Source organism: Magnolia sinica, chromosome 9, assembly GCF_029962835.1.
Source record: "Magnolia sinica isolate HGM2019 chromosome 9, MsV1, whole genome shotgun sequence".
In the NCBI taxonomy this organism is placed as follows: domain Eukaryota; kingdom Viridiplantae; phylum Streptophyta; class Magnoliopsida; order Magnoliales; family Magnoliaceae; genus Magnolia; species Magnolia sinica.
This window is the reverse complement of record NC_080581.1, coordinates 54,826,388-54,845,814: the sequence shown is the minus strand read 5'-3', so window position 1 is coordinate 54,845,814 and position 19,427 is coordinate 54,826,388.

Genomic DNA, 19,427 nt, shown 5'->3' with positions numbered 1-19,427 from the left:
TTTGAAGGATAAGGGTGATTTTAACATTGCAAGGTGCAGAATGTCGGTAATTTATAACTCTTGGATTTAGCCATCTTTTAGATTTCACAGTTAAGTTTAAATTGTTAACCCATGATTAGAACTTTTAAACATTGATTGAGTCATGATCTCACATATCACATCTCGGGTGCACATTAAGGTTCCGTTTCAACATTGAATGATTAACTTGGTAATCACTAAGCATGAAAGGAACCAGCCTGAAATTTTTAGCTTCGGTCTATAACTAAGAATTGAGAGAAAGCGTAAGTCATATAATCTTCACCATAGGTTTGCTCCCTATAAGTGTAGATTCGATTCCCTATGGTTGTCATTTGAAAAAGTTAGGCGACAAGTTTTCGCCATAGGTTTGCTCCCTATAGGTGAGGACTTGATTCCCCTCCTTGGCGTTACTATTCATAAAGAAAAGCAAAGGCTAGTAGAATGAAAAGTTAACCTATTAGGCAAGTGTTGGTTTCAGTTGTCATGCATTCGGTTGTTAATTACTAATGATATCATGAAATTGACAATTGGATCTTTTAATGATAGTAAGCCGAGATTACACTATACACTCATGGAACTCAATGTTTAGAATATTCTAATTAATGGATTAATATTTTGAAATTGATTATGAAGTTTATCGTGAGCTTGATTCCAGAAAGAAAAAAATTCTGTGCACCATTCATGAATCTTAGAATTCTCGCGTCTCGACGATTTGTTCACAAGTCACTCAGGTTTACAGAAATTGTTGTGTATTTCTAAAATTATTTTTCGCATGTTTTGCTCGAGACTAGCAAAATGCTGGTTGAGGGTTGTGATGAGGGTCAAATATTACATGTCAGACCCCAATTATTGCATGATTTTACATACATGATAATGCTTAATGGAATATTTTAATTATATTTTTGTTACAGGATGAAATCAGGAACGTTGATGGAAAAAGAGTACTACAAGCATGGATTTGACACTTCGAAGTCACCAGAGTAAAGGACACACTCCAGAGAACTAAGACTGAAGAATTTACATGTCAGGGATCCGAGGAAATCAAGCCATTCATATTAAAGAGGCCTGAAATTAGTGCAGAATGCAAGATCACATGGTTCCCGCCATCCGATTGGCTCGAAACTCCATACATGGGATGGGGATGATAAATTAACTGTACAAATTAAATTTTAGCCATTGAATCACTGAGGAAGTTGTCCAACGGCTAGATTAGCCCCTTAATTCATTAAGTGGGGTCCACCTGATAACAGGATATGCTTCAAATTTGGTCTCAACCCCTTAATCGGGGAGATAAAACAGATGGACGGTAAAGATTTCTTATAAGCAACATAGAGGGCCCTGTATATGTAGCACGTGCATACACCATGTACACGTGCCCACGGAGCACAGAACCAGCCAAGGTGGGTCAGCAGGCGTTGACCCGTGTTTCCTTTTCCAAAACGGCAGTTGCTGTTTTCATTCAACGTAACAGACGGAAAGTCCGTTTTTGCGGACCTCTGTGGGGCCCACCCATGGCACGTACGGCTGATCCAAGCCGTTCATCGTGTGGAAGGATTCGATAACTACAAAACCATGTTTACATTTTGTGTCCATACGTGCACACGTGTGAGATACAGAGGACACAAGTGGACTGTCCTGTGACGTTCAAAATTGATTTTATTTCAATTCCTTCTATGGATCGCGTCAATGGATGTTCAAAACCATCCATATCTGACCGAAATTTCATCGTGCATCCAATGGACGACTTGGATTTCCCCAAAAATGCTTATGTGGGGCCCACCGAGCATCACAGCGCCGGACGTTCGAAGGCTTACGCACATCTTCGAAAAGCGGACTTCTGGGCAGTTGTGGCCCACCATCTTTGATCAGATGGAAGATCTGATCCGTCCATCATATATACCAGCCAAAAACGTCCCAGGAGACGTTGATTTTACGGATAAAGTACAAAGAATGAGGGACTTATGCAGGTACAGAAGTTTGCTACGAAAAGAGCTTTCGCTGCGCATATGACAGCTTTCCAAACCCGATTTTCTCCATTCCAGCCACTCCAGCAGCTATAAAAAGAGATGCAAAACGTAGACAAGAGGAGGAGAGCCAGGGAACAGATCCAGAGAAGAGAAAGAGAAGAAAAAGAGAATAGAAAGAGAGAAGGATGTTTTCATTTCATCAATGTTATTTTTTCTTACTTTCTAATTGATCACATGGATAGCTAAATTCCTTAGCTAGGGCTGAGATGAAGCCTCCAACTTGAATGATCCTTGTTTGTTGATTTAATCTTAACTTGATTGATTTGTTTCTTTCTCTAGTGTACGTGATTGGAATTTCCGTACTTCTCCATTCTAAGAGCTCAACCAAAGTTTAATTATGGATGTTGTTTGAAATATTATCTAGGTGCTTGTGTCTGACCATGAACAGGTTTCCTATAGAGGAAGAAACAGGAATCTACATCTCTCCATGCCTGACCATGGATGGAAAGATGTGATCCATATGCTTTAAGGAATTATACATTCTGTGTGCCCGACCAAGGACATAGAGTGCGCTTTATTTATTTTTGATATCAATCTGAATTAGGGTGAATCAACAGGTAAAATAAGGTTTATGATAATTAGAGGTGGATTCGAAAGTCCTAGTCTTCTCCTTGATTGAATTTTCCTTATTGCTCTCGGTTATTTTTTTTTTCATTGATTTTTATTTACTCAATTACTATCTCAAATATTTGTTGGATTAGTTAAGAAAAGTCTTTAATTTTGAATTGTGATAACCAGTCCTCGTGGGAATGATCTCGTAATACGTACCATATCTACATCTGATTTGTATACTTGCGAGTTTAAAATCATTTAAATCAGGTTGGTTTAAATAAAACATCATTTCTATATTCCAGAAAAATGATAAACACAAGATTAACAAGCAACTAAGAACTTAAATCTAGAAGAAGATTGCTTAAAATCAACTTGCAAGAGAGTTAGAGAGATGGATTGGCCGAATGGAGCACCAACAGATTGAATAAGAAGAAGTTGAAAATGAGCAAATGGGGTTTTCTCCCCTTTTTAATGCAATCCACTCCCAATTCGGCTAGCCCAAACCTGTGCTCAGCTAGCTAAAACACTCGGTCACCTCCGGGCTGGCTGAAAATTCAAAATTATATTTTTTTCATTGATATTTTCCATTATTTTTCTTTTCATGCACAAAGTATTTTCAAATAAACAATAAAAATAAATGCAAAAAGAAAAGTAAAAAAATAGAATTAACATCATTTAACAACGCATAATCCAATATCATGCTTTAAGTTAGAAAATTTGATAGTTTCAAGCGGCTTAGTCAGGATATCTACAAGCTACTTTTCAGTTTGAGTGTATTTTAACATGATATGATAGTCTTATCTTCAACTAATTCTCGTATATAATGATATCCTATGTCAATGTGTTTTGTACAAGAATGTTGAGTCAAAATTTTGAAATGTTTATCGCACTTGTGTTATCTTAAAATAAATTCATTGAATTTTACACCATTCCATAGTCAGCTAACATGCGTTTCATCCACATAAGCTGAGTGGAAGCATTCCCTGCAGCGATGTATTATACTTTTGCAATGGATAATGATACATAATTTTAATTCTTGCTCATTCATAATACAAGACAATTTCCATTATAAAAACATCCACCACTTGTAGATTTTTGGTCATCAATATTACCTGCCCGGTCTGTGTTAGTATATCATGCTATTTGAACAAACATATCATGTGAATACCATAAACTGAAGTTAGCAATACTCACAAGATATATGATTATCCGTTTGACAGTGGATAAGTGGGATTCTTTAAGGTCAGATTGATATGTAGCATAGATATCGACACTAAAAGAGATATTCGATCTGCTGGCAGTTAAGTAAAGTAAACTATCAATCGCACTGCGATAAAGTAGAGAGTCAACACTTTTACCAAATTCATCTTTTGATAATCTGAGTGTTACACACATAGAAGTGTAAAAATTCATACTTTTTTTTTTTAGAAAAAAAAACAAACATCTTTACCAAATTTAGTGCGTATTTAGTTTGGGAGATGAATATTCCGTCATCAAGCCATTTGACTTGAAGTCCAAGAAAGTAATTTAGCTCACCAACCAAACTCATTTTGAACTCTAATTTCATCAGATCATCAAACTTAGAAGAAAGATCAGTGTAAGTAGATCCATAGAAAATATCATCAACATATATCTGAACGATTAGGATATCATTATTGTATTTTCTGATAAACAAAGTTTTTTTAACACTACCCATTTGAAAGTTATGACTAAGCAAAAATTTAGTCAATTTTTCATACCATACTCTAAGGGCTTGTTTTAAACAATACAATGCCTTTTTAAGATGGTATACATGATTAGAAAGTTTGAGATATTCAAATCCCTTAGGTTGTTCAACATAAACTTCCTCATTTAAGTCACCATTTAGAAAAGCATTTTTAACATCTGTTGATGCTGGTTTTGGTATGAACCCTTCCTTGGCCCTTGGGTGTTAGTGCACTCATCATGCACACTTGTTTGTCAATCATGTGAATTGTTGTGTCAATAAGTCCGGTGAACCCTTGGAAAATGAAGATCAAAGACACAACTGGAGCAAAGAATCAAGCAACATTCAAAGGGTAATAAAGATGCTCTTATCAACTATACCCTTTAGATGATCTTGACCCAAATAAGAAAACCCCAATTAGATCATCCCTTTAAGCCATAGAAGTTCAAAAATCCTATCTCCTTAGATTTGGCTTTAAAAGGTTGAAGTTGTTAAAATAAAAAATGAAAATTAGCAACCTTTGGTCCAACCAACCATAACTATTGAAGGACAAAAACTTAAACAGAAAAATCTGTCTCGATTTTAGTTGGAGTAGGTTCAACCGAATGGGATCTTCGGTCTGACTAAAACAACCCAAAACAATCTAGCAGGTTATGGAGTTAATCTGGTCCTACCGAAGAAAATCCTCGGTCCGACTGAAAGTGAACAAAAGAGTCCAGCAACCTGAGGACTTAATTTGGTCCAACCGAACATTAATTCAGTCTGACCAACGATAGTTCAGTTCAACCGAAGGACTCCTTGGTAGAACCGAAATATAGCCGTTATAGATTCGTTAGAATTTTTTTCCTATGAAATGAGCATCCGGATCTTCACAAAAAGGATGGATTAAGGCATCCTAGAGTCCCTAGTGCATCCCAAGCTTACCTAGCTATCATAGACACTACCTATATGATATTCATGTTCTTTTCATTGTGATTCATCATCTCAATGAGTATTCAAAGCTCTTATTAATGAAGAACATGATCTCAAGCCTTCACTAGAGTATTGAGACCAAATCTATTGGTATATTCTCAGTCTCTATCATACTATAGTGCATCCATCAATTGAATCCTCTAGGAAATCCACTTGCCATCAAGTTATAAGAGATTCAACCCACTCTTATTCCCTTGTTTACCCAAAAAAGGAACATCATATGCAAGGAAATTGATTGTGAGGCTGAAACATCAGATCAACCACAACAGCATAATTAGGGGAGCATCAGGGAGCTGATTGAAGCTCAACAAAGCAAAGATCAAGCAACCTACAAGAATGGCTCATCCACTTATAAAGTAAGTACAAGAATCCAAAGAGTCTGAAGCCTATTCCTTGTGTAGGATTTAGTTTCAGAGTTTGTTTTTACAAACTCACTAAGACCTTTCGTAGACCTCCGATGGGAGAATACATATGGTGTCCTTGTGTAGGAATCAATACCTTGTGTAGGTATGTATGATAGCCTTGTGTGGGTTTGATCGAATGCCTTGTGTAGGCATGTATTATTGCCTTGTGTAGGCAAATACCTTGTGTAGGTATGTATGATTGCCTTATGTAGGCATGATTGATTGCCTTGTGTAGGTTGTAAAGGTTTGAGGTAAACCTGATTTAAAACCTCTCATAGTAAAATCCGGTACACTCTAGGAGAGAGTGCGTCCGTTGAGAGTGGAGTAGGCACGTAGCCGAACCACTATACATGCTTATGTTTGGATTTGTCATTTACGCATCTGATTAATTATGCTTGTGTTTGAATGGTAATATATATGCATGATTAGATGAATTCCAAGGATTGTTAGGTAGCATATTCCATACACACATATTCACTGCGCTATAGGCTAGTTACTTAATTTGCACATCTTGAGTAGGCTATGTGATTGGACCATCTATTGGCTTGGAAGCCTTTACAGTTATATTGCCTTGCTTAGTTTAATTGTAAATTAGTTTAAGTTAAGAAATTAAGATTTTAAATTGGCATAATAATTGAAAAGTCCTATTCACCCCCCCGTCATACATGCACTTTAGTATTAGCTGTCTAAACTGCAATTTCAATTGGTATCAAAGCGGGTTCCTTTGGAAAGGTTTAACAACCTATAAGTAGATCTTAGTTGAAGTTAGAATCATGGGCAAAGGAGAGGGACCATCAGTTTCACGATCACCTATCTTTAATGTTCAAATTATGCATATTGGAAGGCAAGAATGATCTATTTTCTGTATTCTTTAGATCATGAAGTTTGAGAGATTGTTGAAAAATGGATATGTTGCACCAACTAATTAAGTAGTACTCAAAAATGGCACAACAATCTCTAAACCAAAACCAAAAGAGATGTGGAGTCAATCTAATAAAGAAATGAGAATGTGTGAAGCCAAAGCCATGAATGTTATTTACTATGGAGTTTCACAAGAGGTGTTCAATCAGATAAGCATGTGTGTAAACTCAAAAGTAGCATGAGAGTTATTAGAAACTACCCATGAAGGAACTAACACAGTAAAAATGTCAAGGCTACAACTCTTAACATCCCAATTTGAACACATAAAGATGGATGAAGATGAGACATTCATGGAGTTTTTCACAAGGCTGAATGACATATGTAACTCCATGAGGGAACTTGGGGAGAGAATTCCAGTTTCACAAGAGGTGTTCATCTGTCTCGATTTCCAAAATTTGTGGGAAATTTCTGAGATCCTTACCGGAATGTTTTAACTCCAAAGTCACCACCATTGAAGAATGTAAGAATATAGAAGAAATGAAAGTAGAAGAACTAGTAGGTTCCCTACAAATGTTTGAACTACACTTCTAACCACCCATAAAATCCAAAAATAACATTCTCAAAACCTCTAAAAACATGAATACAATAGAGGAAGAAGATAGTGAGAATGAAGATGGAGATGAGGAGGTTACCCTCCTAGCTAAAAAAATTTCTTTAATAGGAACCATGGGAGACCATACAATAACAAAGGAGCTCAACTGGACCACAAGAGCCAAATAGGCAAAACCTTCAACCAGTCCAAAGACCTTCAATGCTACAACTGTATAAAATATGGTCACATCTCCATGGAATGTCCTACAAAGAAATCTAAAGGGAAAGCCATGATAGCCACTTGGGATGATATTGAAGACTCTAATTCAGATTCAAGTGAGTCGGAAAGTGATGAAGACAAAAAATTATTAAAAATTCTCTTGGCCTCCACCACTTCAATCATTCATAAGAAACTGGAAAAGGAAGAAGAACTTGATCTTGAGAGAATTAAAAATTGGAGAGGAACTACTGTTAGAAGTATAACCTTTTAATCTAATCAAGAAAATTGAACTTCTAGAACTGAAAGTTGAGAAATTAAAAAGAAAAAACATAAATTTAAAACTATAAGTAAAAAATTCTGATCGTACAGCAGAACTAACCCAAAAATTCACTCAAAGCAATGAGAAGTTTGAGAAACTCCTACGCATTGGTAGAATGTCCAAAAATATGACAGGCCGAGGATATGAATCAAACTATTCCTCTACCTCATCAAATATGACAAATTCAACTACTCCAAACCAGAAAAATTCAGTTGAATCATCATACCATCACTATGGAAAGATAGGACACTACAAATGGGAATGTCCTATATCAAAAAATCCTCATGCTACTTCCAAGACAAATCTCAAAGTCACATCCAGATCATTTGGAAGTCACTCAGAGAAATATTCTTCTGGCTCAAAGAAAATGGTTACCAAATGGGTAATGCAAAACAAATAAAAGTGCGATGAAAATAACTCGAGCCCTTATAACGACTGCTCCAAGTAAATCAACGAGTTACCTTGACCCATCTTTTGATATACTTTGCAATGGGTCAAGTACTTTAAAAGGGAGACGTTGATAGTAAAAGTGAGTCATAAAATTTTTGAGGATTGATTAAAGAAATTGGTCAAGAAGTAAATCACAGTTACATAAAATTGATTCAAGAACATTAAATAGCATATTCTTTTTGGGATCAATTTACAAACTAATTCTTGACTAATAGTTTCATTATATATGGAGTTTAATTGAGACACATACACTTCAGAAAAAGTGTCTTCCTGATAAGCATCTCCATATAAACCAGGTATCATGCATAATTTTTGAAATCATTCTAAAAAACATTGTATGTTATGATACTTATTTTGAACTAGAAAAGGTTTATATACACAGTATAATTAATGTTTATAACCTATTGATCAACCATCACCAATGAATGGTTAATGGTTCATTTGAGCTAAATTTGTATATCAGAGGATCATGCCTCCTATATGAGCTCCATTGGTAAATTAGAGGATTCCTGACTCACAATTGAACACATAGTTAAATCAAAGGATTAAGCCTTATGTTTGCTCTGAATGTCAGATTTGAGGATTCTTGGCCTCTGGTCATTTTTGTGATTCCATTTAAGATCTTCACTGCTTCACATATCATGGAATCCTCTCTCTCTCTCTCTCTATATATATAGAATAAGAAAAAAAATTTATAAATTTTCTGTGTTCCAGGGACATTTTGGTCTCCCACCGAAATCGAACTGCAATTGGGTATTTAAATACCCTCACTTAAGTGTGCTTCTTGAAATATTATTTCTTCTCTACGTTTCCGAGTTCGGTTGGAGGCTTCCAACTGAACCCAACTATCCAAGGTAATTCTTCTTGCTATTTTCATTCCTTCACTCACATTTCTTGTTAGTTTATTCCTTTGGTTGTCTGATCCTTACAATTCTTGCTCCTATCATGGACAATCCGGAATCAACCCCTTCGAGTGCGGGTCAATACAAGAAAAAACACGACATTGGAGAAACATCTAGGTATAGACAAAAAATTTGTGCCACAAAGAGAGGGCCAACCACATGCTAAACCTCTAGACCTACAAACCCTAGTCCATCCAGACCAATACCACTAAGACCCACTATAACACCTCGTACCTCTGGTACATGGGTGTTACCCCTTAAAACTATGTCTATGAAAACCAAGATCGATTAACTAGACAACTTGAACTTGATATGTAGGATGAGACTTCCAAGCACCATTAGAGACCATCCATCAGAGGCTCTAGGAGTTGGAATGCACCCCATATCAGTCTAGAAGGTAACTTTGATTAGACACCTTAAATCAGGATAATTCTAAATCAACTAACTGTAGCAATACTCGAAAGATCAATCTTCAAAGGCTAGTGAATAGCTAGTTGACCACCCATTGTGCTCTAAATCTACAATAAGCCGTTGAAGTTTAATATCAAACTGATCCAGCCATCGGATCAGTGGTCATGAGGCTAGATAGAGCCTGGAACATGTGATACCCACCTGGGCCTCGGCACCACCCCAAAATGGGCCAATACCCCTAGAGGATGCTCCCAAGGCGATTACATGGACCGGATTCATCGCAATCATCATGGTAGACCCCACACGGAGTGCACTGGAACAATGGGCTTGGTCAAACAAGCTTGCGCACGATGTGCACTGGAACAATGGGCTCCGTCAAACAAGCTTTGACCGAGCTCCTTGCAAAAAAAGAGAAAAATGGTGAATTTCTCCCGCCAACATGCATTTCAAATCTGATGGACTTCACCTCCCAAAGTGGCCCACTCTGGCACTTTCTGGGCGATCCAAACTGTTCATTTTGCTTGTGGGCCCCATCATAATAGTATAGGCTTTTAGGCCCATGAAAAGGAACAAAGAAGTTAGAATAAAACCATCCAAAGGCCTATACATGGCTAGGATCTGTGATGTGGGCCCGATCCATGGCTGCATGGGTGGCCCATGATCAGCTTGATCATGCCATCCCAGCCACCCATCGCCTAGAGAGAGACACGCTCTCCCATTTCAAGAAACGGCCAAGCATGGGCCTGCACCAAGGAAAGTAAAGAGGGGATTTTCCTTTCTGGGAAAGCAGGTTTTAGCTTGATCTTAGCCACTCCCTGAGCCACGTGGAGGGATCCTAACCCTTCTCTGTAAAAGAGATATGAGATTATGAAGAGAAATACTTCATCTTGTGAGAAAATGCTGAAAACTTGAATTTCTCATGAGATATTTTGAAACTGACGTTTAGAGTCCAAAAAGTGGGCCCCACGTTGATCAGAGGTCTCATCTGGTCTGCTCAAACGGACCAGATCTTGTCAATATGCATGGGGTAGTGATCTGCCATTAATGACTAGATCATCTTCCCTATTAACCCATCTAAACTTGATCTCGAGATGGGCCCCACTAGACTACAAAGTTTACTTTTCTGGTGGGCCAGAGCATCGCCAATCCATCCCACCATGTGGATGGGAACCATACGTGGCCACTTTGCAATCACAATCGTCGCTTATGGAGATTTTTTTCTAACCATTGGAGGCTCTCTCCTATTCTATAAGAAGAGCATTGTGCCCATAGGATTCGCACCAATAAGGGTGAAAGGTGAAAGGAGAGAGAGAAAGGACAGAGAGAGAGAGAAGAGAGAGGGAGAGCTGAGTCTGTGGGTCGACTCGGTCTGTCTGTGAGTCAACTCGGTTGAGGGAGAGAAGGTGAGATCCATGTCCTCTTCCAGAGCTCGAACCCATCAGGTAATAGCTACACCTAGTTAGAGTCCTGATCGGTAATGCAAGGCCCAGTCCAGCCCTCACCATGGCTGTGTTCGGGCCGAGCATCTTCCATAGTCCAAGAGTAGAAAGACTCCTGGTCGAGCCATGTTTAGAGCTAAAAATAGCTCCCAAATAGGGCTTAATGGGGGATTGAATTAAGGCCGACAGTAAGAGTATTCTGGGCCGAAACTATGCCAAACAATGGTTAGGCTTCGGGCTAAAATCAGGCCAAAACGGTAGCGGCATTTTGGACTAAAACAAAGCCATGCAATGGCCGCGTTTAGGACCTAAGGTAGGTAATCAGTGGCCGTGAACGGGCTCTGCATACGGCTTCTTGCAAGTCCAAAAGAATTGGGCTGAAACCATGCCCTAGTAAGGCTGAGAATAGCCCTGATCTCGAGCAAAACTTAGCTCATTGTCAGGCCATATTCTGCGACCAAGCAATGCCTTCAGATGGGCCAGGTCCAGGGCCTTCATTTCGAGCCAAGAGCAATTCCCAGTTGGACTGAAAATGTGCTTCATCGGACCATGTTTTGGCCACGAAACAACGTTCAAACGCCCTTGGGTTGAGCCCTCAGTTGGGCTTTGAAACAGGCCCAAAAACTGACCTTAGTCAGGCTCTCATGGACCCTAAACCCAGCAATGATCAGGCCCCAAAACAGTGTTAAAAACTAGCCCCAACTAGGCCATGTTGGGTGTTAAAGATCACTGGACCATGTTAGGCCAATTAGGGGATTGCGGACGGTCCCCGTTTGGACCGTCAATTAAAGGCTGATATCAGCCATGTTTGGGCTGAGAAAAGCCCTCCATTGGGCCCCTAAATGGGCTTAAAAATAGACTGCAACTAGGCCGTGTGGAGGGGGGTTTTGAGGATAGCCTAGTGTTGAGGGCCTCAACAGCCTTGAAACGGCCTAGTTGGGCCAAAGCAGGCCAGTGTTAGGCCTTAGCAGAGGTGGGCCTCACCTTTAAACCACATTGGGCCTAACCATATGAGCAAGTGGGCCGCACCATGTAAAGTCAGGTGGGCCGCACCTATAAACAGCTGGGTCGCACCATGTAAAGTCTGGTGGGCCACGTTCGGTTGGAAATGGTCCCATTGGGTAGTGATAGGTTGGGCCAGGGACGGCCTAACTCGGCTCCACTTTGGGCTTGGATGGGACCCAACCATTCAGGCCCTAATGTAAGATAGTTTGGGCCTTAATGGGCAGCAAAATAGAGTCATGTCCAGGCCTAGTTCAAGCCTCATCTTTGGGGACATTTCAGGCCTAACCCAAGCCCCATTGATTGGGTCATGGTTGGTGGGCCTGACTACCTTGAATTAAGCCCATGTTCCCTTAATCATCAAGGCCTTACAAGCCCTATTTGTCCCAAAGGCGGGAATGCCTTCTAACATAAGCTATTATAATGGGAATGACTTTAGGAAGCTACTTACGCGATATCAGGCATCGAGGTACTCACGATCATTCGAATCGAGGAAAGAATTATGGCTCTTCAGGTGAAGATTTTCTTCCCCTTGAGCTTTCCATCTCTAAACTAGATTAAGGATAATCTTTTATAACAATTGTAAATGATATCCTAGGAGTGGATAATCATTCAACTGGTTTGTTTGGAGTATATGTTCTTTAGCTTTGTTTAACCATTGAGTAGCTATTATTATGTATTTTAGAAGTGATCTAATCCTTAATTTATTTCACCACATGTCATAGGGCCGACCATTTGAATTGGTTACTCTATCATATGTTCTTGAAATTTGATGAATTGCTAATTAGTTTAACTTGAAAGCATGAGTTGAATTTATTATAAAACTCGATTGTTTACTTAAGATGCATGCTTTAGAAATTGATAAGTTAGGAGTATATGATTCTTGAACTGATTGTATACAAGAATTTTTCTTCAATTATCAAAGCAGGCCTAAATCTTCATAAGATTATATTGTTTGTAAGTCATACATTATTTGAAACCTCTCTATAGAAACTCCTATTTTAAGAGGGTCTGAGCTTAGGGTGTAACGGAATGGATTATGATAGACCTTCAACATGGAGGTTATGATTAGTGGCAATTGAGTTATGGAAGCTTACAACCTATGAAGTGATTCCACTTACTTGACCATGGAATAAACCTTGCAACATTTATTCTCTCCACTGATTACTTGGATTGATTCATACATACCGTCTCATTTTAGCCGCTGTATTTAATAATTTGATACTTCATTCCTAGTCAGCATACGGTGGTAGTTCCCCTGTTTTAAGAATTGATTAGCCACGTGTTGAAGGGTTTTATACACACCCTAAGGCAGTAGCCTCATGAGCCGGGGATGGTGGTATGGGACTTAAGTAAGACCCGACCCGAGTTCATATGTGTGCATGTGTGCGTGTGAGTATGCATTTCGTTCATCTTGGTCCTGCAGTCAACCGGTCAAATTTCGACGACCTGTGACTTTCGGTTAGCGTTTGTGGTCTTCCTCGAGTTCTATCATATTGACCCGACTCATATCAGCCTAAGACCTATGCCATCTTGTCCGTATCGGCACTGCGGTTCCAACGCCGCATCCCGTGTGTTAATCCGATATGTACATCTCAAGTTATGAGCATCGATCGATATGGGCCATTGATTGCATGATTGGTAGACCCTACCATGGTTTACACATTTTCCCATGCCCATCATTTCACCCTAGGCTGAGATTTCTAGAAAATCTATTACCCTACGCCTTGTTTATATCACCATAGGCCACCATTATTGCCTAGGAGAGAGAGAACTCATCATTATAAGGCTTAAAAGTCTCTCTCTCTCTCTCTCTCTCTCTCTCTCTCTCTCCTTCCCTCTCATTTTCTCTCTACACCTTCATGACTAGGGTGGGCCACACCCACGTGGGACCCACCTTTAATATATGTGAAGATCAGCACCATCCAGGTGGGTCTGGACGGTGCCATGGGCATGATGTATGTATTTTATCCATACCATCCAACATCATGGGACGGTGGGACCCACTAGATATATCCAGACCGTCCTTCTGTTTGCCAGCATGGGACCCACCTAGAAGTATTTGTTGTATATCCAAACCATCTGTCTGTTGGAAATGGCGGGGCCCACTCCTATCCAACGTCAGCATATATGTGGCCCCACCATGATGAATGTGTTGTATCAAACCATCGACCATCTGGACGTGATCCACCGTGATGTGGGTTTCATCCACACCGTGCATCTAGGTTTTTTTGACAGTAGCTACTGCTGACGTCAACAGTTGGGGGGTACCACCATGATATATGTGTTTCATATCCAAGCACGGAATGTCTGGACGATTCTGTGGGTCCCACTGCTGTATACGCCAGCAATTCAATGGGTCCCCTTGATATATATGTTATATGACTCCGTCCATCCATATGGCGTGGCCCACCCAACACGTGTGGGTGGGACCCACCTTAATGTAATTTTTATATCTGCACCGTCAAGCAGATTGTTGGCCTTAAACTTTTATAATCACAATAATATCCTTTTGGTTGTATTTAATTTGGGTAATCTAATATAGGGACATTAATAATAGTTTTTGATACGAGAAAATCAAATGAAGTCGGCTGCCCCATTTTTTTTTAGAGTCACCTTTTGATCAAGTGGTCACCATATTGTTGTATTTGTGGGCTAGAGCGCATACAGACTACTGTATATGTGATTCAACTAGTTTTAAGTCAATGACTGTGAATCTCTACCTTGATGATTTGATTTAGGCCCTTTCGTTATGCAAACGATTGATGGGAGAGTTTGGAAAAATGTAACCATAATTAGGTTATAATGATTGAAAGATATTCCACACCATTTTTATTAAATAAAGGCCCAACTATAAATAACAATGCTATGGAGATCTGCATGCTCATGCTCGGTAATTTTGGAGCATTCTCAGTTATGAGATGTACCATTGCATCAATTATATTAGAATAATATTATTTTCTTCACCTCTATCCCGCTCGTGATATGTGGCAATGAAAAGCACTCAATTTTTTGGACACTTATTTGTCAAATGCCCATACTCCTCTCTCTCTCTCTCTAGATATTTTAACATGTGAGTATTTTTTATGCTCCTCGAACTAGTGGTAAAACGTTGTAGGTCTCCAATCACTGGACCCAGGTTTGAGAAATGGTACCGTTCGTCAATCACCCCTCCATCAATCTTTTACAAAGAAGAAAAGCAGGCCACAATGACGACCACTCTTATAAGTAAGTCATTAAAAATGACCGTTCGTTAATTTTTTTTCTTTAATTTAGAGTCCACTAGAAGAAGGTTCCATGCTGCCGCCGTTGTGCTGGCGTATTGCTGTGGGCATGCTGGCCTGCTGTCGTGCTGCTGGTGTCGTGCTGGCGTGTTGCTGTGGGCATGCCAGCGTGCTGCCGTGCTGTCTGTTATATTTAGTTTTGGTACTCAAGCGCATTCGGTGCACTCGGCCCAATCATTGAGTCATTGGTGTGAATTGAGCATGAATTGTAAATATTCACATAAACATTCGCCACAATTAATATTCATAACCAAATATCAATGGAAAATGCATCAATAATATTCAAATAGTCATATTAAAATTATCCACTTGCAATCTCAAATTATTGAATTAATGTTGTGTAAACATTTAATATCTAATAAGAAGCATTATTCTGAACTTCTTCCATTCATAGTTTGTAAAATATTCCTTTTCTTTTTCTTTCTCTATCGGGAATGTTTTTGAAATCATATGACTAATCCTGAAGGTGTTTGATACTCTCCTCATCCTAGAATGTTAAGTCTCAAGCAGGGTGAGCTATGTGTTTGTACGTTCACAACACTACTATTTATAAGATTAGCTAGTGTTTGATACTCTCCTCATCTGATTCCAATACACGTTCACGACGCTGTTATTTATAAGATTAGCTAGTGTTTACAAAAGATATTGGATGAATATGCAAATAACTAAGAGGATGCATGATTAATCTGCAAATAAGGGGAGGATGGATTTGGGAATAGGTTTAGGTTAAGGGTTTGTACCCTAAATACGTACATTGCTCGGGATGGTGCCCCTTGGACCCTACCTTAATTGGGTATATTATGGAAGGCTCTAATACATGGGTTTTCGGTGCGCTATGGGCCCTACCATGATGTATATGTTTCATCCATTCCATTTGAGAGATGGCATGGTATCACCAGAAATATTTCAAACCAATGCTTTCATTTAACTTATGTGTGGTGAGTCATTGAATGATACTTTTTTGGCTAATGGGCCTTAGTAACCCTTGCGATGTTTCAATCGCTAAAAAACAACAACTAGTTCAAACTTTCTAGTAGGTTAAATGGAAAGGTCACTTGGCATTTTAGATTTGTGTTTAGGTTGATATCCATAAACAAGAGAGTTTAATCACTGATTCATTTCTCTTAACTTATTCATCAAACCCTAAACGTGGGTCCATGGATAATGATACCACCACCCGTTCAACGTCTCCAACTAGTGGCCAATCATAGTTTGATTAAAAATTTACCCAGATAATCTAGGCATACATGGACATTTCTCTACTGCGGGGATACTTTATGCCATGGGGTGCATTATAGCTATTTAAAACACTGACCAATTGTAAAGTTTATAAGTGCCCATGTATCATCCATCACACTTTGCTAGAGTACCACAGTTCTTCATATTGCCATATGCCCTAGCACATAAACTCTATAATCTACGTTACTAATGTACTATATAGTATACACTAAGGAAACAAGATGAGTCGGGTTGGGTGGGCCGAGCTATTTATCATTGGCCTTGACCTAGCCCAACCTAAACATTAGGTCTAGATTTCAAGCCCTAGCCCAACCCTCGGGCCAAGTTTAGTGGCCCAAGCCCTAGCCATTCAAGGCCAGGTAGCCCGGCCCATTGCCACCCCTAAATGTAGATGGGGTTGTGGATCCAAATTCCAGACTTTCCATCTAAGGGACTTATCGATGGATGGCCCATGGTTGAAAAACACATGGATCGGACGTTCTTTGCTATTGCTTTTCCTGTTAAAATTCTCCTGCTAACCTTTTTGTTTAAAACCCTCTCATTGCTTAGAACATAGGCCCAAATCTTCTGCCACCAAGCAATGAATGAACTAGTGGTTAATGGATTCCTCCTTTTTGCATATGACACACATATAGGGAAAAGGCATTCTACATCTTCAGTCTTCACATTATCCAAAATGTTTTGGGCTAATTAATTATCTTAACATAAAGCAATTAAACAGGTAGGCTTGTTCCATGTGTTGATTTTAAACGCTAAATATTCCACATGACGAAAACGAAAGTTAGAAGAATCATACTTCATATATTTAGCCTCAGCTGTGGAGAGCGAGGGATGTACTGCGTAAACTCATTATATGTTAACACAAATGAGAGCCATCTATAAATTCAATGTGTGTCATATGTAGAAAGGAGGAATCCATTAACCAGGGCAGGTTAACTCCAACATTTTACTAATGGATATAATTGCACACCAACCCGACCCAAATTGTATTGGATATTAATTTATCTTATGGCCAGGGCACTCATGTAAAGTCATACTTCATATATTTAGCCTTTAGAATATGCATTGTTCCAATCAGACTTGTCAATAGAGTAAGCAAAGGATGATTGTTTGAGATATCATCCTAAATTAAATAAATTAATTTTTCATATAGCTCATATCAATCTTACATGTATATTTCACTAATGTGGTTGAAATATACATTCTTGCAAGTCTCTTTGACACCAATTGTACCATATAAAGATTTTGATGGTCCATATAATGGTCAGATCCATTCTAGTGGTACCAACCTTTCAGTTCCATCGGCATAGGTTATATAATTTGCTAAACCAACACTCCGATGGTCTTTTGATAAACGGATTCCAATTTGGGACATTTCAATGATATCCCAAATAGATATTACTGACTGGTCAGACCAAGCTTCTTAGGCACTTATAAACTGTACAATTGGTCAGTGTTTTAAATAGCTATGCTATGTAGCGTGTAACTTACACTACGTAGTGTAGCTTAGCCTTAATGTTGCGTAGCTCATGAAAATAGCTTAAGTTATGTGTAGCCTATGCTAAATGATAATCTGCATACGCTAAACGTTACATAGACTACGCTACATGCTATGTAGCTCACATTAAAATTTATTTTTCACTACAACATTAAAATCAATTATTATTTTCAATGATTTATTACATTTTTCTATTTTCAATCAAATTAGTTAATTTTTCACTGCTTTTAGTAAATCTAATATTAAATCAGTTTCATTGCTTTCTTTACGTTTACACCTAATCATTACCCTATATTATTTTAGGTTGAGTTTAGTTGCACCAAATATCATGAAATATTGTTAAATTTTATTATTAATTAATCTAATTTGGTCCAAAATATCATGAAATTGGTGCGCAACTAAGCGCAACCTTGATTAAAAATCTAGAAGTAGCATGTAACAATGATCTTTTATTGATTTCCCTATGATCATGGGTAAGGTGGACGTCAATATGCTTCAATGACGTACAGTGGATGTAAGTGTGAACTTAATTATAAATTAGTGAAATTGATAAGATTATTGGCTGTTGAGTATGCTGATCAGACCTGATCTAATGGTCATGAGGATACCAAGAGTATTCATATCAAATAGAGTTACTAGGATTGGAGCTATATAATAGTATATTATCAAGTTGAAGATGAGGGTTAAGTATCTTATAAATTGAACTATTAGACTTATGGTTCCAGAAAAACTCCTATCTTGCTTTGTCCATTCCTTTAGATTACAATCTCCCCTTTTGTCAAATTTGTGTCGAAACCAACTTGAAAGATCAACCTATACATAATGTATAAGTTCACAATTCTACTTCATAACTTAACACTCTTTCTAAAAAGAAACTCCTCCTCAATCTACTCCCCTTCAATTTGAGCTTGGTGACTTGTAGAGAACATATATATATATATATATGATCATTTATATTAGAACATGTCAATCGGGAGAGTATCTAGTTAAAAAGTTTACATAGTATAATTAAAGGGGATGAGAAACCCTAGGGCTTCCACATACATCATTAACCAGACGGTCCATCTTGTGATTTGCTAATGGTAATTCTTGCTTAATTGGGCCAAATTATGTTGGATTATCCCTATTGTATTTATGGTAGGGTTCAAATAAAGACCCCATCCATTCCATACCATTTTGATAAACAAATGTATCTAATTTAGGATGATATCTGAGAAAGGTAAGTACACTTTCTGCTTAATTGGGCGGTCCATTTCAATTTACGTTTGCCATATTAGGATAGATCAATTAACAAAAAGTATATGACAAGATCATAAATCATAAGATAACAGAGTAAGCAATATAGAACAACTATGCAAATAAGGAATCGTAAAAGTCAAATATCAGATGCCGAGGATGTGATGCAATATGCAATTCCTGATGAGATCACGAATAACGTCAGCTGTATCTAGACCATATAAATGCAGAAACGCAGTAACCTAAAATGTCGTATGCCGCGAATGTCATGCAATATACAGTGCGAATGGAATGACC